The sequence below is a fragment of the Bos taurus genome, chromosome 10 (genome assembly GCF_002263795.3).
Source record: "Bos taurus isolate L1 Dominette 01449 registration number 42190680 breed Hereford chromosome 10, ARS-UCD2.0, whole genome shotgun sequence".
Classification (NCBI taxonomy): Eukaryota; Metazoa; Chordata; class Mammalia; order Artiodactyla; family Bovidae; genus Bos; species Bos taurus.
This window is the reverse complement of record NC_037337.1, coordinates 31,042,924-31,064,951: the sequence shown is the minus strand read 5'-3', so window position 1 is coordinate 31,064,951 and position 22,028 is coordinate 31,042,924. Positions and strand designations below refer to the sequence as shown.

Here is a 22,028-nt window from a genome sequence, read left to right as displayed (position 1 = left end):
ATATATTAGAATACTGACTATAAAACACATGATTCTCCAATATTATCATCACATCCCTAATGGTCCAGCAATATCAGCTTTAAAATCACTGGTAGAACACTCACTGTACACAGACTTGGTGCGAAGTTCTCAAAATATGAAACTAAATAATCCAAAGGCTCTGCCTTGATATTCCCAGGGTCTACTTTCTAATGTGGATACCCTTGGCTTTTGCATCCATATTTGCCTGGGTTGCTCATTTCCCTCACTTTTACTCTGTTCATTTCTTAACCAGCTAGAGCTCCCCTCAGGACAGCGCACTTAACACTTTATAATTTTTTATCCTAAGCACTGTGCATTCAGGTACTTTTTGCATAGGAGATAGTATGGTAGCTGCTCCCAGGGAGAAACTAAATAAGTAGGTAGCAGAAAGTGAGGTTAAAATCACTCACCTGAAGTGGACACTTCTCTGGATTTGAATCCCTCCTCTTCTACTTTTGAGCTAACTGACTTATGGCAAGTCTCTAACCTTTAAGCCTCACTTTTCTTATCTGAAAACAAAAATAGAGTAATTACTTCTTATTTTTTATGAGGATTAAATGATATAATGTATGTAAAGCATTTTTCACAATATTAGCACATAGGAAGTGCTTAAAATTTTCATTTATTATTATTATTACTACTATTACTAAAGGGGAAGAGAAGAGAAATAGAAATATTAGGTTACTGAGACTTTTTAAAAAGGGATGTATTCTTATGGATCTTTAGCCAGAGAAGTATCAAGCGTGAGGAAATCATTGTTTTGAGAGTTAAAACAAAGGACTGCTAAAGGAAGATGGAAAAGAGGAGGAAAGACAAAAAGAGCAAGGAATGTGAAGTAACAGGGCAGAATAGCTTAAATCATGGACCATGGAATTTGATGTTTCTCTTTTCTAAGTAATTTTGGGTGCCTTTGTCTATAAGTTTAACAATAATAATATGCTTAAATTGGAATAAAATAAAATAATATGCTTAAAATGGAATAAAAATAGATATTGCTTGTTTTAGAGAAAGGAAAGTGCTCAGAATTTATAGATTAGGTAGAGAGATTTTCCTTGTACTTGTTCAAATGAAAATAAGATTAATAATGAATCTAAATCAGGCCAAGCCTTCCAATTTTTGACTCCTGGAACTTATATCAATAATCTCTTCCAGCACTAGATTTGCAAGAAATCAAAATTTATTCTGTAATCTTGGAATTTGAAAACTGTATTAATTTCCTATTTTGCTACAATAAATTAATGCAAACCTAATTACTTCAAACAATATGATTCCATTATGTTTCAGCTTTGGAGGTTAGAGGTCTAAAAAGGGTCTCACTGTGTTAAAATCAAGGTATGGGCAGGGCCCAGAGACCTTTGCCTGTCTTAGCTCCTAGACTCTGTATGCATTCCTTGGATGATTGTCCCCTTTCATCTTCAAAGCTAGTAATGGCAGTCAAGTCTTTCTCACAGTGATTCCTCTGACACTCTTCTGCCTCTCTCTTCAGTATCTCTGTATTTTCTTGTAATTAGATTACATTGGACCCACTGGTTAATCAAGGATAACCATTCCCTAGATTAAGGTAATCTGATAAGCAACCATAATCCCATCTGCAACCTTAATTCCTTTTTGCCATGTAAGGTAACATAGTCAAAGGTTTCAGGGATTGGATATGGTAATTTTTGAAGTGTCCTATTCTGGAGAAGGAAATGGCAACCCACTCCAGTATTCTTGCCTGAAGAATCCCATGGACAGAGGAACCTTGTGGACTATAGTCCACGGGGTCGCAAGAGTCAGACATGACTGAGTAACTTTCACTTCACTACTATTCTGCCAGTAAAAAAAGGCTGGGTGGTGAAGAATTGATGCTTTTGAACTGTGATGTTAGAGAAGACTCTTGATAGTCCCTTGGAACTGCAGTCAATCCTAAAGGAATCGGTCCTGAATATTCATTTTAAGGACTAATGCTGAAGCTGAAGCTCCAGTACTTTGGCCACCTGATGTGAAGAACTGACTCATTGGAAAAGACTCTGATGCTGGGGAAGATTGAAGGCAGGAGGAGAAGGGGGTGACAGAGGATGAAATGATTCAGTGGCATCATTGATTCAATGGACAAGAGTTTGAGCAAGCTCCAGGAGATGGTGAAGAACAGGGAAGTCTGGTGTGCTGCAGTCCATGAGGTTGCAAAGAGTCCGACATGACTGAGCAACTAAACAACAGCAAATTCTGCTGACCATTAAGTGTGTACTGACTGCATTCTGCTTTAGCTTTTCATTCTTACAGAAATTAAATAGAATAGATCTGAATTTTAATATAAATTAAATATTATATATATATAAATTAATATATATGGGTAATTAATGCCATTCCTTTTCCTTTTTGTCATTCAGTTGTGTCTGACTCTTTGTGACCCCATGGACTGTAGCCCACCAGGCTCCTCCATCCATGGAATTTTCTAGGCAAGAGTACTGGAGTGGGTTGCCATTTTCTTCTTCAGGGGATCTTCCCGACCCAGGGATCAAACCCTGGTCTCCCGCATGGCGAGCAGACGCTCTACCGTCTGAGCCACCAGAGAAGCCCCATTAATACTCATTAATGCCATTAATGGAGGTTATTTCTGAAGTCCAGTTAGAAACAAATTCTTCTCATTTACTTAACAATTTGGGAAAACTGATTAACCTTTTTGTACAAACAACTCATTTCAAATGAGAATCATAATATCCACCTCATATTGTTGCTGTGAGAATTAAATGAGTTAATTAAAGAATTTAGGATAACAGAATCATCAGTCCATAAATTTAGTTGCTGCTATTATTATTAGCCAGTTTTATGATCTATAGACTCTCTTAAACATATATGTAGTTTTATACATTCATCAGTCATTATCAGTTGATCCATGATTTAGTTTGACCATTGATCTACCAGAATTTATTAAACATCTTTTGCAAAATGAACTGCATACTACACATAAGAATAACAAAAATATCTCACTATTATATAGCATTTACATTTTCACCTTTTTATCTTATCTGATTCTACTTAGGTTCCTACCCTTAGGAAGTTCTAGCTGCCTTGAGAAAACAAGAGATTACATACAAATTTAGCCAAACATCCCAGACATAGCACTGAAGTTTTGCAACACTAGGAATAGGCATTTGCACAGGCAGAGAGTCATTAAGAGTAAGTCTATGGATTAATGAGCACCACACTGGGGAATGATAGTGAACACCATCTCAGTCAAGGTTGGGCTCTTCTCTCATATACGGCTGTGAAGACTATACTCATTAGGTTAATGAGGTCCTACCATTTCAAAAGAAAAAAAATATCAAAAAAGTAGGCAAAAAGGAAAACAACCTGTGGTGTGATGGCTGTAATACCCCCATGGGTTCCTCCACTAAACAGTTAAATCTGCGCCACACATTTCCAGGTTCATGCTTCTTCCAAACAAGGAGAGGTAGAAAACCCAACACAAAATAATTTACTTAAGATTTCTTAGGTGGTTACCTGAGAAAATTGTACAGGGCAGGCATTGGGTTTCTTTCCCCAGAGTTGGTATTCTGAAATACCCTTTTGCTGTTTTGTATATTGATCACTGATTCTGACAGTCACTTCATCCTTTAGAGGATAGAGTAGGGGGAGTTTGAGTAGCATTCCTCAAGATAAAGAGAAGACTAATAAAAAAATGGGTGGAATGGGAAATCCCCCAAAGAAACAGTAGATGAGGGCAGGAGATAAGAATTTCAGCCTGACTGTTTCATTCCTTCCACTCATCTCTTGAGTCTGGCTGCCCAGCTGAGCTTTGCTCCCAGGTGGATTTCTGGGAAGAGAAAGCCACCATTTGCTCACTTTACCCTGGGGCCACCCAGCTGCCAAGTGTCAGCTGAACAGAGGTGCATCAGAGGCCTGCAGTCAAAAGGCAGCAGGATGGCCAATTGCCATGAATTTCTGCAGGAAGTCTGGCAACTTGGCATCCTGCTGCTCTCCCCCTCCCCCAGGTTAATTGCTGAGAACCTCCAACATGAAAGCTGCTTATCCTACCAACTTCAGCTGCTGCCCTCCTTTCCCTATGCCACTTCAATTCCTACCTCCTTACACTCTGAAAGTAAAATGAAGTCACTCATACACCTGGCTCTACTTGTGAACCCACCTAAGCTCTAATATAACTGTTTCTTTTCCCTCTTACACACCCCCATGGGTAAAGGCAGCATTGCCACATCCCCCTTGGACCTGATTGCTAGGCAACACTCAGCCATGTGAATTTGTCACTTCTGTTTGGCGCAAATTTCAATTTCACCTCCAACTGTAACACTGCTCGATATATTTTAGATGCCACTGTGGTTGGACGGCATCCCAGGAAAGATGTGAAGTGCTACTGCCAGGAATGAATGATTGGCATTGGGTAAAGCAATTCTCTGAACTCAGCCTTGGCATACCATTAATTGTTAAGTCTGTTCAGCTACCACCAACCTCTTGTCAGAATCGTGTCTATTGTAAGCCTTTGCGACAAGAGTCCAAATGGTAGAGCTCTCTCCCTCTGTAAGATCTAAAGAATTATGTCGATAATGAAGCAGTGGATTTCTCAGCTCACAACATATTACTTCTTCCTACTTTCATCTATTGGCTACACTTTCATGTGCAAAGAAAAAATAGTTCCACGTTTGAATATTACTGAGCTAAGAGCTGCCAATTCAGGTTCTAGCCCTGAATAAAAGATTTACCTTCCCTCCTCTCTTTATCACAGTCTGCCTACCTTCATTCATGGTAACAATTAAATGCTGCTACAAGGAAACAAGTTATTAATGGGAAAAGATAAAATTGATGCTAAACATACTCTGGTGACAATAAATATATAATATTTGATATGTAAAATTTACATACTGACATTAAATCAGAAAACATGCAGCATGAAAACAATTATAATTTTTGAATAAACACATACCATCACTGGCAAGATATAATGCTGTAATTCCCAAAGACTCCATCCAATGCAGTGTGCCCAGTGTGTTTATATATATATGTGTGTGTATATATACTGAATACGTATATGTGTATATATATATATATACTGAATATTATTTGCCCTTAATGACACATTCAATTGCCTAGCTACCTACATCCTTAAATACTATGCCATTGCTCTATTGACTCTTAGATGCTACAGTGTGGAAAGCTTTCATTTCTGTGCACTGTGCTAAATAAAGGTAAAAATAGTCAATCTGTTTTGATTCCCCTTCCACTGCCTCCAGCCACCAAATTTTCAATTGATTTTTTTCCCCCTCAAATCAAAACATCCTCAGAAAGCTTGGAAATATTTCCTTAGAATGAATCTAATTAAATAGAAGAAGTCAGTCAGTTATGAGTAAGAATGGTATTTCAGACGTTAAGTGTGGGCCCTGATTCATCAGAAACAAAAGGAGTTTTTGTAACAGTGTGAATGAACCTTGAAGTGTGCATGTTCTTTTAAGAAAGGCCAAGGGTGCAGTTCTATTTTCTTAGCTCTGCTTTCATATTTATGTGTCTCATTTCCAGCTCATTGCTGATGCCTCAGTTGCGCTATCCATCACCACTTTTATCCTCCTTGTTCCTCAAAAAGAACATAAAATCCTTTTTTATGTGGTGGTAATATTATTGCAAATAAAAGCAAATACCAAAATCTTTATTAGTCTGCCAAAATAATAAACTATTTAATAAAAGCATGCTGTAAAAATAAGGTCATTTGCATCACTCAAGTTACTTGCAGGAAATACAGAGAATTATTGGTCAAAAAAATACAAACTGACAGCAATTACTTCTGTTGTTCATCTAACCACACTATGCAATAGGGTTAAATTTTTGTTGATATTTTGCACATTTTCTGGGTTTAAATGCTTTTACTATTACTTAAAACTGGTTGCACATTGGAAAATTAAAAAAAAAATCTAACTCTCACAAAATATTGATTCCTCTTTGCAAAAAAGATTTTTGGTAAGGGAAAAGGACTAAGTAGACTGGTCTCTTTTTGACAGCTTTTTCACAAACGTGGAAGTTGACCTACTGATAATCTTCATATTCTAAGAGTTATTGCCTAAATATTTACCATTTTAATATCCAATATTGATTTTATTTGCTTTGGACTTGCGTCCACTGTTCAGCTGTATAATTTTTACCTCTTTGTATTCAGCTTTTGTCATTTCTGCATGCATACCAATATAAGATATTTTATTTGGGAAGGTTTAACAGTGAAAGTTAACAATAAATATACTATTTCTAAATAAATTCTAATGTTTGATCTTTTAGCCTATTGTATACATAAACCTATCAATTCTTACTCCCTTGCGATTTCCAACCTCCGCTGGCACATTTGTAAATATATTATTGATATGTATCTAACATAGCAAAATCAGTAGCATGGTAAGAATTAAAATGTAATTTGTATAGCCCTTCCACTGCCAAGAATAACTTGTATACCAATTCTTCTACATAAAAAGCAAACACGACAATTAAACAAATATTATAAATCTTTTCAAAATTACATATTACTTATTTACATTACTTGTTCCATGATGACATTTAAGGTCAAGAAAAGCTCTACAAACTACAGTTATTACTATTTTATCTTTATACAGCCTTTTGTCTATGGTTGTTTTCTTTGGGTCACAAATTAACCATTGTTAGTTTTATTGACACCAGGTTAATGTAAGAAAATGAGGTACAATTTCTATACAATGTAAAGTTTCTGAAGGATAGATAATTCAACTAAGAAAATCTGGATTTTGAAATAACACTTTTAGAAGCAAAGAAAACCAATTAAATTCATGTACTGTGTGTTATGGCCTGAATTGTGTACCAATTAAATTCAAATGTTGATGCCCTACTCTCCCAACCCTTATGCCTAAGAATGTGACTGTATAGGAAATAGGGCCTTTAGATCAGATCAGATCAGTCGCTCAGTCGTGTCCGACTCTTTGCGATCCCATGAATCACAGCACGCCAGGCCTCCCTGTCCATCACCAGCTCTTGCAGTTTACTCAAACTCAAGTCCATTGAGTCGGTGATGCCATCCAACCATCTCATCCTCTGTTATCCCCTTCTCCTTCCTGCCTTCAATCTTTCCCAGCATCAGGGTATTTTCAGATGAGTCAGTTCTTCGCAGCAGGTGGCCAAAGTATTGGAGTTTCAGCTTCAGCATCAGTCCTTCCAATGAATATTCAGGACTGACTTCCTCTAGGATGTGCTGGTTGGATCTCCTTGCAGTCCAAGGGACTCTTAAGAGTCTTCTCTAACACCACAGTTCAAAAGCATCAATTCTTAGGCACTCAGCTTTCTTTATAGTCCAACTCTCAAATCTATACGTGACTATTGGATACTATGATACTATTAGTGGTTCCTTATATTTCTCTGTATTACAAACAAATAAATAAATATACCATGATAATATTATAAATAAGAAGTAGTATCTTAATGAAATGATAAACTAAATAGCTGTAGTTATTGAATTAAGTGAAACCTATAGAAAATGATTGATTTGATTTTTAAAACTATGGACAATACTAAGAGCAGATACTGAGAAAAGTAACTGTACAGTTGACAAAGTCATTAAATTTAGAAGTTAATTAATACATTGGTAGATATCCATGAAGTAATTAAAGAACAGACAGATATTGTACTTGTAGCTTTATTTCAGTGCAGGACAGCACTTATTTTAATATTAATAAATCTGGAGAATTATAGACATATATACACACATGAGAGAGGGGAAAAATCTAAAAGCATTGTTCTTATGACTCTAAATTTAGGGTTATCTGTAAAGCTTTTTAATTAAAAAGTTATTGAAGAAGAAACATCTGAAATAGAACAGGGGGGAGGTTCTTCAAGTGACTTAGCAGTTTGCAGTAGCATCAACTGTTGCAGTGAAAACAAAGATTTCTAATCTTAGAACTTGGCAGGTAAGTGAGTAACAGATTTTTCAATATAATGTTTTGATTTTTAAGAAATAAATGAATTTGTCACTTCTTACTTTTGCCTGTTTCACATTCAGTCACATATTTTATTACCCACTTGGGAGGTTGATTACAAATATTTTTAGTTAAAAGAATTCTTGGTTTTCTATTAACTGAACTATTTCCTAAACCTTGCACCTCTTTGGGAATCTGTAAATTAGCTCAAGTCTGAAAAAGTGAGTGTATCTTTGAATATGCTGATATTAAGATATATGTAGGTTTGTGCATGTCTGTGTTTGAAATGGAAGAGAAGACATAATTGAGAAGTCAAAGCTCTTAGTTTTAGTTTCTTTTTGAACATTATTGGTTTCTGTCACTTTATTAATATCTCTCAACTTTTTTATTTTATTCATTGCAAATGTTGGGAAGAAGGTGCAGAGTTGTTTGAGATATGTTTACACCCTGCAGCACACCGTCTTAGGTTTCTTTAAGTGCAATGAATGTTGTATTAATGAGGACTGTTGTCAACACTATGCCCATAAAACTGCCAATTAAGAAAAGGTACTCCTAGAGATTTTGTTTTAAAAACAAATTAGCTAGGTAGTTGGGCTATATAAAAATACATCAAAAATAAATTTCTCACTAAGATGCTTTTGAGTTGACTGGATTCTACCTTTAAATTTTACTCATCCTCATAGTCTCCACGTGAGCCTTGCAAATATTTCCTTATTCACTTATCCACTGCAAGTAACCAAGTGCGCCTCGTAGCAAAGATTATGAATTTCCTGTTCAAATATATGTTCCCTAAGGCTAGGACAGGTAGGGAAAATAATGAGAAAGTCAATTTTTGAAAGTTATTTACAAGGCAGCTATAACATACTTTACAGAAAGAAAACATATGGTCTCCAGAATTTGCCTTGTATTGACAGGTAAATTCTAGCCCAGAACACTAAGGTTATTTCTTCCTATGGTGGCGAAATGATAGAAGCCAAAATCTCGAAGAATATGGTACCTTGCCTTGACAAACTAAATTATGAAAAATCCATATTTCCACAATATTACATCTTGCAGAATGAAGTTATACAACAGTAAATGCTTTTAATTGTCTTTCCTCTATGAGTTAGAGTTCTTTACTAATTGTATATTAATATTTAGAACACAGTACAGTATGTTGTATTTTATGACTAAAACTCTTAAATACTTTCAAACAGCTTAATTGTCCTTTATTAGCAACAAAAATTTAAACGTCTTTCATGACACATATGGCTAAAACAATCTTAATTGTTTAGAAATGGTATAAAAATAACCACACTTCAGGTTATTCCTATCTAGAATTGGTATGCATTTTGCCTTCATAAACTTGGTAATCTCCTGAAAAATATCTGTTTACAGTATTGTAAATTTGTTGGCTTGTTTAAGTAAGTTTCTTTTTTTCTTCTCTATCAAAAGAAAAAAAATTATTTCTTTAAAATTGCCAGTTTTCATTCAGTCAGTCAGCCAGTTCAGTTGCTCAGTCATGTGCGAAATCTTTACCATACTTTGGACGGCAGCACGCCAGGTCTCCTTGTCCATCACCAGTTCCTGGAGTTTACTCACACTCATGACATTTGAGTCGGTGATGCCATCCAACCATCTCATCCTCTGTCATCCCCTTCTCCTCTGCCTTCAAACTTTCCCAGCATTAGGGTTTTTTCAAATGAGTCAGCTCTTCGCATCAGGTGGCCAAAGTATTGGAGTTTCAGCTTCAGCATCAGTCCTTCTACTAAATATTCAGGACTGATTTCTTTTAGGATGGACTGGTTGGATCTCCTGCAGTCCAAGGGACTCTCAAGAGTCTTCTCCAACATCACAGTTCAAAAGCATCAATTCTTCAGTGCTCAGCTTTCTTTATACTCCAACTCTCACATCCATACATGACTGGAAAAGCCAGAGCCTTGACTGGACAGACCTTCGTTCTCAAAGTAATTTCTCTGCTTTTTAATATGCTGTCTGTGTTGGTCATACTTTCCTTACAAGGAGTAAGCATCTTTTAATTCCATGGCTGTGGTCACCATCTGAAGTGATTTTGGGGTCCAAAAATATAAAGTCTGACACTGTTTCCACTGTTTCCCCATCTATTTTCCCATGAAGTGATGGGACCAGATGCCATGATCTTCGTTTTCCAAATGTTGAGCTTTAAGCCAACTTTTCACTCTCCTCTTTCACTTTCATCAAGAGGCTCTTTAGTTGTTCTTCACTTTCTGCCATAAGGGTGGTGTCATCTGCATATCTGAGGTTATTGATATTTCTCCCAGCAATCTTGATTCCAGCAGATACTTCTTCCAGCCCAGTGTTTCTCATGATGTACTCTGCATAGAAGTTAAATAAGCAGGGTAACAATATACAGCCATGACTTACTCCTTTTCTTATTTGGAACCAGTCTGTTGTTCCATGTCCAGTTCTAACTGTTGCTTCCTGACCTGCATACAGATTTCTCAACAGGCAGGTCAGGTGGTCTGGTATTCCCATCTCTTTCAGAATTTTCCACAGTTTATTGTGATCCACACAGTCAAAGGTTTTGGCATAGTCAATAAAGCAGAAATAGATGACTTTTTGGAACTCTCTTGCTTTTTCAATGATCCAGCAGATGTTGACAATTTGATCTCTGGTTCCTCTGCCTTTTCTAAAACCAGCTAGAACATCTGAAAGTTCATGGTTCACGTATTGTTGAAGCCTGGCTTGGAGAATTTTGAGCATTACTTTACTAACATGTGAGATGAGTATAATTGGGCAGTAGTTTGCGCATTCTTTGGCATTGCCTTTCTTTGACATTGGAATGAAAACTGAGCTTTTCCAGTCCTGTGGCCACTGCTGAGCTTTCCAAATTTGCTGGCATACTGAGTGCAGCACTTTCACAGCATCATCTTTCAGGATTTGAAATAGCTCAACTGGAATTCTATCACCTCCACTAGCTTTGTTTGCAGTGATGCTTTCTAAGGCCCACTTGACTTCACATTCCAGGATGTCTGGCTCTAGGTGAGTGATCACACCATAATGATTATCTGGGTTGTGAAGATCTTTTTTGTACAGTTCTTCTGTGTATTCTTGCCACCTCTTCTTAATATCTTCTGCTTCGGTTAGGTCCATACCATTTCTGTCCTTTATCAAGCCCATCTTTGCATGAAATGTTCCCTTGGTATCTGTAATTTTCTTGAAGAGATCTCTAGTCTTTCCCATTCTATTGTTGTCCTCTATTTCTTTGCATTGATCACTGAGGAAGCCTTTCTTGTCTCTCCTTGCTATTCTTTGGAACTCTGCATTCAAATGGATATAATTTTACTTTTATCCTTTGCTTTTCGCTTCTCTACTTTTCACAGCTATTTGTAAGGCCTCCTCAGACAGCCATTTTGCCTTTTTGCATTTCATTTTCTTGGGGATGGTCTTGATCCCTGACTCTTGTACAATTTTACAAACTTCCATCCATAGTTCTTCAGGCACTCTGTCTATCAGATCTAGGCCCTTAAATCTATTTCTCCCTTCCACTGTAACGGATTTCATTTAGGTCATACCTGAATGGTCTAGTGGTTTTCCCTACTTTCTTCAATTTAAGTCCAAATTTGGCAATAAGGAGTTCATGATCTGAGCCACAGTCAGATTTCATTAGAGATCATTTTATTCTTTTCTCTGTTATAGTTTCAAACCAAACATAAGAAGCTTAATGTCTCTGTGTTAGTAAAGAATTTTCATATAACAATATATTTTTCTTTCTTTCATGTAGGCTCACTTATCTACCCATTCGCTCATGCCCTTAATCACCCAACAATGGTTAAATGTTTACCATGTTAGGCACTATGACTAAAAAACTAATAATACATAATGTCTTCCTTTAAGAAATATATACTATTCAAGATTCTATTAGAGAAACAAAAGAATTTAATGAAATAAACATTTATAGATGTGTGTGCAGAATTAAAGAATCAGCAATGGATGTTGAGGTATTTCAGGGACTGGAAATTGTGGGAAGCCTAAACCATTCCTAAGCCTGAAGAGGGAAGTGGAGGAATGGCATTATCACTACTTAGTGATATCTGGAGTTCAGACTCACTCAGGTGAGGCGAATTATGAGGCAGAATAATTTAGCCACTGCCAGAAACACAGCGTGAAGGCAAAAAAAAGGGGGGGGGGGCAGGAAAAGAAATATTTCTACTGTATTTCTGCTTCTCTTTCCTTTTTTATTCTTCTGCCTGGATTTCCCATTGGCAAAACCCAATAGAAAGCCAAAGGATAAGAGCCTGAGTGATGCTGTCCAACTGACATCCATATCAGGGCAGAATAGGGGACAGAATGAATTGAGAGTCTGAGAAGCAGCCTTCAAGGTGGCTCCCAACAATCACCACCTCCTGGTATTCTTTCCTTTGTGTATCTTCCCCTTGAATCAAGGCTGGACATTGTTACACACTTCTAATGAATAGAATGTGACAAATGTTGAAAAGTCACTTCCATGATATGATTCCATCCTGGCTTCCATCATGGGCTTCCATATTAGGCATTTTCCCTTGCCCTCTCACTTCCTCATTCTATGGGAAGCCAGCTGCCCTACTGAGAGTCCACATGGGGGAAAAAAAAAAAAGTCTCCAGTCTAGCAAGGAATTGAGGCCCTCAGTCCAACAACCCTAAGGAATTGAATTCCGCCCATAGCCATGTGAATGACCTTGGAAGTAGATCTTTACCAAACAAGTCTTTGGATAGGCTTCAGCCCTCTGAGAGAACCTGAGTCAGAGTATCTAAATAATCCATATCTGGATTTCTGATCCACAAAAATTAGGAGCTAATAAAAGATTGTTGTTTTAAGATGCCAGGTTTGGGGAGTAATTTTTTACGTCACAGTAGATAATCAGTACATGGGAAGAGTGGGGAGAGAGCATAACTGCCTTATTTCACCATTTTTGCCTTATAGCATTAATTTTTGCCCCTCAATCACATGGGGAAACTCTCACCCCACATACAAAACTGACATCAGCTGTGCTATAAATATGGAGTGATTTCAGTTCCTTCATGCTCCTTCCTGAAATGTAAATTATAAATGACCTCCCATCAGAACATTTTTATATTCAATAGCAGCAAACAGGGGGAAATGAAAAGAAATTAACATAAAATATAGCCACTATAATATCTGCTTTGGTAGCTGGGCATGAGATCTAAAATTAAATATATATTACTTTTTTCATATATTAATACTTTTCTGATTGAGGTTCTTTGCCTGGTTGGGTGAACTAAACCTTTATTTTTACAATTTAAAAATTCTTAGTGGTGATGACTTTATTGAGATTCCACAGTTTCCCATAGACTATTCTCATGGAAGAGTAAGAAGTTCCCCAGTGAAATCCTTGAGTTTCACACATGTTCTTCTTGCCTCTATTGTATCATTTTAACCCAATTTTCACATACAATTACTTTAGCAGTAAAGTAAGGTCTTTCTGTTGGTTCTTCAGTGGGAAAAGCCCCCAAATTGTCAAAGGATTGTCTCAGCTCTTAATTAAATGGAACAATGACTATATTTCCCATCAAAAATTGTTCTACTTTGGAAATTAGGATTTCTAAATCTTCTGAATACTTAGTTGAAATATGATATATAATACTGACAGAGGTAACTCCCACCTCCACTCTTTGGTTCCTTAATCTCTGAATTCTGGCTATAAAGAAAATGGCACTGTATATTGAACATCTAATGTTAGTTTAAGTCACACACTACATTCTATAGCATAGCAACCTAAACTTACCAGTAGTTTCTAAGTTGATGCTTCAGCTGATTAAAAAAAAATCTATTTTTCAAATATATTCAGAAACTGTGGAAATGACCACAGGAAGACATTGTGTTATTGATGCCACTGTCAGATTAAATAAGTCAAGACTTCATTCATCACTTGATCTCTATAAGCCCATACTGGCCCATGATAGTGTTTTGTCTCCTACAGCCTGGCATTACCTCAGATTCACTATTAGGACTGAGGATTTCCCTATCCCAGTAAAAATCATTTGGTAAATGACAAGTTCGTCTGGAAAAGACATGGGTGCCATTTGTGGCCGTATTTCAGGCTACATTCTTCCTCAAATGGACATGGCTTGTTCCCAAATTAAAGAACTTCAGATGTGTGAATTGGCTAAAGTCTGGGAATTGGGTATGAGACTAATTTTCACTATGACAACTTATACTGGTTTTATTTTATATTAGTCAAGAAACACCTTAGAAGATTGCCCACATATTTAATTGTCAGTGACCTGGTGATCAATTAGTCATTGACACACATCCATGCTGGTCAAAACACTCTGGTTACCACTATGTAAACTGTGTTTAATAATATATTGTTATTAATAATAAATTATATTATTATTAATAATATAATTATTACTACTAATAAGACATTATTATTAAATAGGATACTAGAATAATGTGCCTGCCTTATTTCTGACAAGTTTGAGCAGCCACTTGGCCCTACTACTCAGGGAGTTCATTTTCATGGCAATATCTCTCATGTCAATCATCAGCTCTTAGGAATGCCAGCACAGAGGTTTTAAAGGTTGCTGCCCTTTCTTTAACCATTGCATTCTATTATGTTTTGAATGAAGTAGGTGACCTCCATGGAAGATAAGAGTTGGGGCTTCCCAGGTGGCTCAATGGTAAAGAAGCTGCCTGACAATTCAGGAGCTGCAGGAGGCACGAGTTTGATCCCTGGGTCAGGACAATCCTATAGAGGAGGAGATGGCAACCCACTCCAGTATTCTTGCTGAGTGGGCTATATATAGTCCATGAGGTTGCAAAGAGCTGGACATGACTGAGAAGGTGTAGACCACATTGAACATTTTAAATCTTTTCTGATATGCTCATTTCTTTAAGCCATTAAGCTTCCTTTTCTACATTATGTCAGTGTAGTTCTGAAATCTTAAACTCATTGACCACAGGCAATTGCTGAGTCCAGACTTTCATTTACCAGCAAACTGTTAGACTTACTCTCAATTTTTTCTGGCTAAAATACCAAAATCTCAAATTCTAATAGAGGCCACATTAAGCATACAGTTAGCACATTTCAATGATTCTTAAATTTTAACATGTACCAGAATCACCTGGATGATTTGTTAAAACAGATTTCCAGATCCCATGCTCAAGAGTTTCTGATTCATTAGGTCTAGGATGGGAGCCTAGGAAATACGCATTCCTATCAAGTTCTTAGGTGACACTAATGCTGGTTGGTCCAATGACCACATTTTGAGAACCACTGCCAATCAAATCTTATAATTCATTCACCTTGACCTAATCTCTTTGGTATTCAATCTAATTCATGTTCACCAGATTCTTGTTTATATAAATTGGCAAGATGATCTCTCAGAGCAGACCTTGCAATTTTCTCTCAAAGTTATGCTGAGATTTAATCTTATTATGGTTCTGGAGGCAATAAGGTAAAATTATGGTTCTAGGGCAGGAGTGTCTTGAGGATAATAGAAACATTTTTGAGAAGCAACTGCACCAGCTGAAGTTATTAAAAAGTTTTTCTACAGGGAATGACTGGTTTCATCAGACAGTGGGAAAAAGCAGCTCTATTCTCAAGGCAGCATCAAAGGAATTTGAGTTTCTGAGTTCTCAGTCTCATCTATGCCTGTCCAAATGTCCTTATTTCAAACAATAGTTTTCACTTCTTCCTAATAAGTGCCTCTACCTTAGATAAGAAATGTGAATTCTTAACGTGTATCCTACGTTGGGAAAATCTTGCTTAAAACTTCCATATACACCTTCTGATATTCTCTTCATGCTTTGGTTTGAGAGTTCAAATGCTAAGCTTAATTTTTTTTTTCTTTTTCATAAGCTTTACAACACAGAGATAGTCTCTCCCACAGTCTTTAATCATCATTGTTCCTGTGGTAATCAGATGCCACAACCATGTGACCTTCTAATGCCTTGCCCCAGCTGATCTCTACCCAATATCAATAACAGTAATAATCTGAGTAATTGCATATAACTGCATGTCATGAATTACATTTTCTGACTCACCTTCTTCACTTAATTATCTGCTAAATAAACTTGTTCAAAATGAATCACCTCATTTTTGCATACCAATATGAGGAACAGCGGCTGCGCTTTGCTGGAGCAGCCGTGAAGATATAACCCATGTCCAAGGTAAGAGAAACCCAAGTAAGATAGCAGGTGTTGCGAGAGGGCATCAGAGGGCAGACACACTGAAACCATAATCACAGAAAACTAGTCAATCTAATCACACTAGGACCACAGCCTTGTCTAACTCAATGAAAATTAGCCATGCCCTGTGGGGCCACCCAAGATGGGAGGGTCATGGTGGAGAGGTCTGAAGAATGTGGTCCACTGGAGAAGGAATGGCAAACCACTTCAGTATTCTTGCCTTGGGAACCCCATGAACAGTATGAAAAGGCAAAATGATAGGATACAGAAAGGGGAACTCCCCGGGTCGGTAGGTGCCCAATATGCTACTGGAGACAAGTGGAGAAATAACTCCAGAAAGAATGAAGGGAGGGAGCCAAAGCAAAAACAATACCCAGCTGTGGATGTGACTGGTGATAGAAGCAAGGTCCGATGCTGTAAAGAGCAATATTGCATAGGAACCTGGAATGTCAGGTCCATGAATCAAGGCAAATTGGAAGTGGTCAAACAGGAGATGGCAAGAGTGAATGTTGACATTCTAGGAATCAGCGAACTAAAATGGAGTAGAATGGGTGAATTTAACTCCGATGACCATCATATCTACTACTGCAGGCAGGAATCCCTTAGAAGAAATGGAGTAGCCATCATGGTCAACAAAAGAGTCCGAAATGCAGTACTTGGATGCAATCTCAGAAACGACAAAATGATCTATGTTCGTTTCCAAGGCAAACCATTCAATATCACAGTAATCCAAGCCTATGCCCCAACCAGTAACACTGAAGAAGCTGAAGTTGAATGGTTCTATGAAGACCTACAAGACCTTTTAGAACTAACACCCAGAAAAGATGTCCTTTTCATTATAGGGGACTGGAAATCAAAAGTAGGAAGTCAAGAAACACCGGGAGTAACAGGTAAATTTGGCCACGGAGTACGGAATGAAGCAGGGCAAAGGCTAATAGAATTTTGCCAAGTGAACACACTGGTCATAGCAAACACTCTCTTCCAACAACACAAAAGAAGACTCTATACATGGACATCACCAGATGGTCAACACTGAAATCAGATGGATTATATTCTTTGCAGCCAAAGATGGAGAAGCTCTATACAGTCAGCAAAAACAAGACCAGTAGCTGACTATGGCTTGGGTCATGAACTCCTTATTGCCAATTTCAGACTTAAATTGAAGAAAGTAGGGAAAACCACTAGACCATTCAGGTATGACCTAAATCAAATCCCTTATGATTATACAATGGAAGTGAGAAATAGATTTAAGGGACTAGATCTGATAGACAGAGTGCCTGATGAACTATGGACGGAGGTTCGTGACATTGTACAGGAGACAAGGATCAAGACCTTCCCCATGGAAAAGAAATGCAAAAAAGCAAAATGGCTGTCTGGGGAGACCTTACAAATAGCTGTGAAAAGAACAGAAGTGAAAAGCAAAGGAGAATAGGAAAGATATAAGCATCTGAATGCAGAGTTCCAAAGAATAGCAAAGAGAGACAAGAAAGCCTTCCTCAGCGATCAATTCAAAGAAATAGAGGAAAACAACAGAATGGTAGAGATCTCTTCAAGAAAATTAGAGATACCAAAGGAACATTTCATGCAAAGACGGGTTCGGTAAAGGACAGAAATGGTATGGACCTAACAGAAGCAGAAGATATTAAGAAGAGGTGGCAAGAATACACAGAAGAACTGTACAAAAAAGATCTTCACGACCCAGATAATCACGATGGTGTGATCACTCACCTAGAGCCAGACATCCTGGAATGTGAAGTCAAGTGGGCCTTAAAAGAATCACTACGAACAAAGCTAGTGGAGGTGATGGAATTCCAGTGCAGCTATTTCAAATCCTGAAAGATGATGCTGTGAAAGTGCTGTACTCAATATGCCAGCAAATCTGAAAAAACTCAGCAGTGGCTGCAGGACTGGAAAAGGTCAGTTTTCATTCCGATCCCAAAGAAAGGCAATGCCAAAGAATGCTCAAACTACTGCACAGTTGCACTCATCTCACACGCTAGGAAAGTAATGCTCAAAATTCTCCAAGCCAGGCTTCAGCAATATGTGTCCGTGAACTTCCAGATGTTCAAGCTGGTTTTAGAAAAGGCAGAGGAACCAGAGGTCAAATTGCCAACATCTGCTGGATCATTGAAAAAGCAAGAGAGTTCCAGAAAAACATCCATTTCTGCTTTATTGACTATGCCAAAGCCTTTGACTGTGTGGATCACAATAAACTGTGGAAAATCCTGAAAGAGATGGGAATACCAGACCACCTCACCTGCCTCTTGAGAAACCTATATGCAGGTCAGGAAGCAACAGTTAGAACTGGACATGGAATAACAGACTGGTTCCAAACAGGAAAAAGAGTATGTTAAGGCTGTATATTGTCACCTTGCTTATTTAACTTATATGCAGAGTACATCATGAGAAATTCTGGGCTGGAATAAGCACAAGCTGGAATCAAGATTGCCAGGAGAAATAGTAGCCTCAGATATGCAGATACCACCCTTATGGCAGAAAGTGAAGAGGAACTAAAAAGCCTCTTGATGAAAGTGAAAGAGGAGAGTGAAAAAGTTGGCTTAAAGCTCAACATTCAGAAAACTAAGATCATGGCATCTGGTCCTGTCACTTCTTGGGAAATAGATGGGGAAACAGTGTCAGACTTTATTTTTGGGGGCTCCAAAATCACTGCAGATGGTGATTGCAGCCATGAAAGTAAAAGACGCTTACTCCTTGGAAGGAAAGATATGACCAACCTAGATAACATATTCAAAAGCAGAGATATTACAAAGATCCATCTAGTCAAGGCTATGGTTTTTCCAGTGGTCTTGTATGGATGTGAGAGTTGGACTGTGAAGAAAGCTGAGCGCAAAAGAATTGATGCTTTTGAACTGTGGTGTTGGAGAAGACTCTTGAGAGTCCCTTGGACTGCAAGGAGATCCAACCAGTCCATTCTGAAGGAGATTAGCCCTGGGATTTCTTTGGAAGGAATGATGCTAAGGCTGAAACTCCAGTACTTTGGCCACCTCATGCGAAAAGTTGACTCATTGGAAAAGACCCTGATGCTGGGAGGGATTGGGGGCAGGAGGAGAAGGGGACGACAGAGGACGAGATGGCTGGATGGCATCACCGACTCAATGAATGTGAGTTTAAGTGAACTCTGGGAGTTGGTGATGGACGGGGAGACATGGCGTGGTGTGATTCATGGGGTTGCAAAGAGTCGGACACGACTGAGCGACTGAACTGAACAACTGAACTGAACTGATGATCTCTTTCACAATTGCTTCCCCAATTACTTTACTTTTTAGTATCAAGAAATGCAGGCTAATCTTAGTATCCAGATTATTTTGGTTTAAAGTCTGTTATTCTTTCATCCATTAAATAACCTTAAGTATGTCCTATGCACCAGGCAAACAAACAAATGGGAATCAGAAATAGAGCAACAAGGAGGTATTAAGGTTCTTCTGTTTGCCCTTCCAAATCCAACCCTTCATCCTTTTTTGCCTTCTCTGCCAACTCAGCCCCAAGGGGCTCTTCTCTGTTAATTGTATCCACATGCTTCCTTATCTTCTTCCTGTGGAATTCAGTCAGTGAGAGGCACTGGTAGGAGATGGCAAAACAGATAGAGAAGAGATCCGTGATCTCTTTTTCTTGGTGTACTATTATGATAATGACTGTATCCCTCTATCACTACAGCTCCTATCTAGTGACTGATTCCTGTCCCATCACTCCAGTATCTAAAAAGATCCAATGACACCATTTTTTCCCTTGCCTCTTTAGAGTTTGCTGCCCATACCAACTGGCAGGTTTATCTCCTCCCTTAGATAATTCAGTGGACTTCACATTTCAATAACCTCTAAAGTCTCAGTGATTTGTGACAACAAAGGTTTATTTCTCAATCATTCTAAGTATCCATCCTAAAACAGGTAGGGATTTTGTTTCAGGATTTACACTAGTAGAGCAATGATCACTCTGATTACCAGTCTCTTGGTAGAAGAAAAAGAACTATGCAGTGGATCTTAAAAGTTCTTGCCAGAAATGACTTCTGTCTCCTCTGTTCATTTATTTGGCCAAAACAAATCACATGATCTTTGGAAAGAGATCAGTGGTCTCTGGCCAAAGGACTTCATAGGGAAGAAAAATAGAATATTTGGTGAACAATAATAAAAACTACTTACATCTACCAGATGGGATCTTGCCAATGGATGGGAAATTGTCAATTGATGACTGAGAAGTCTTGGTAGGGTCTTAGGAAGCAAAAGTCTTTTCATAAGATACAAAGTTAAAGTTGAGTTTTTAACTTGGTCTAACAGATATAAGCAAATTGTTCCCATCTGTCCACATACTAGTATTCTGTACTAATCACATTAGAACATTTCAACTGATTGGATAACAATTATCGTGCATCTTAAAAGAGAGTAGAATTAAGGACGTATAAATTTCCTTTTGCCTAAGAGAGAAAAAGGAATCCGTGATGATTAAAAAGAAAGAAAATCCTATAAACAAATCAGATAGGCTAATTATTTGTTCTTTATTAATTTATATCTGTACCTTTTATTAAAAAAAATAGGAGGAGAGTTTAGAGAAAAATTCTTCATTTTAAAAAATATTTTAAAATATTAAATTAAATTAATATCTACTGTACTTTTTCAAATAATTTCTTATCTATAAAAATTATTCATTTTTTATTTTTCCAAATCAGAACACATTCTCTCAAAATAATGATTATGTTAAAATTATGCTTGTATATAGATACAACTAAAAATTAAATGTGGAAAATTTCAAATTAATGTCAGTAAAGAAATACAGAACATCTTGTTTAATTTCTAAAATTATAATACCAATTGTGTGATTAATAATTTAAAGTGTTCATTGCCTATTATTTATCAAAATCTCTCATTATTTTTATTATATTCATGCTTATATAGTAAATTTTGCTTGGTCAGAACTCCTACTTATATCATTTCTGTCATGTATTTTACTGTAGATAAATTAAATCATGTCAAGTATTTGTTCTCCTTCCTCAGAGCTGAGTAGTTCTCAAATATCATTTATTTCTTTGTGTGTGTGCACATGCTTAGATACAGATATGAGAAATGAAAAACAATATTAGGATCATGTACACACATAATCCAAAATACACATTGCTCAACACAATAAAAAATTAATCTATTGGGTTCTAGAAAAAGAGCAAAGCCAATGTATGTATATAGAAATTTATGAAATGAAAAGCTCAAAGAGAAAATGACCATAATTAAAATGTTGTTCAATCAAATTCTAACATATCACTATAGTTACATTTAAAATTTTCCAAGTTCAAATTCTCTTTTTATAAACTGTTTTTCTCTCAGTTATTCTTGCAAATTGCTCTACTTCAGAGAAATATAGGTTTTCCACTTAAACAAACTCATTTATTTAACTATTCCTCTTGCCACTGAGTCATCGTTCAGAATTTAGTTTGTTGGATTTTTAAATTTATCTAATTACTCAGAAATACACAGCTGGACATAGAAGGTTATTCATAACCAGAGCCATGAGATATTGCTATGAATGATTACAGGCTATATATGTTCCATGATGAAAGAGAAGTGACAGATGGGCATGATGTTTATGATGCTTCCAATATTTTCAAAGCTGTGCTTGATCAGTTTCAAATGATTGATTTAGGGTCTAAGGCATTTATATGTTTGGATAATAATTTAGAGAAGTGAAAATAGTTGTAACAGTGAGCCTGATGTCATTACTTTTCAAGCTCATTTTACAGCAAAATTCTTGATGAAGAGAATCAGTGGTTGAATACATATTCTCTGCATTTCTTGAGAAGTGTTTTTTTCCAATGAGATTAAAAGGAAGACTTTTTCTTTCTTTTTTAATGGATTATTATTAAGCTCTAGAAATTCAGAATGTGTGAAAGTATAGGCTATTACTTTTGAAAAATTGCAGAGGTGACAGTTTTATGATTC

The 22,028-nt window shown here is 37.1% G+C and overlaps 1 long non-coding RNA gene across 1 annotated transcript in view; it reads right to left on the bottom strand.

Annotated features, from left to right (window-relative positions):
- Positions 1-391: 391 nt before the first annotated feature.
- The window catches only part of LOC101903969 (uncharacterized), a 38,150-nt gene continuing 16,513 nt past the window's right edge, over positions 392-22,028 (bottom strand). The window contains exon 3 of the long non-coding RNA XR_236085.5: positions 392-530. This is a non-coding gene — a long non-coding RNA (uncharacterized lncRNA). The remainder of the gene's footprint in view (positions 531-22,028) is intronic.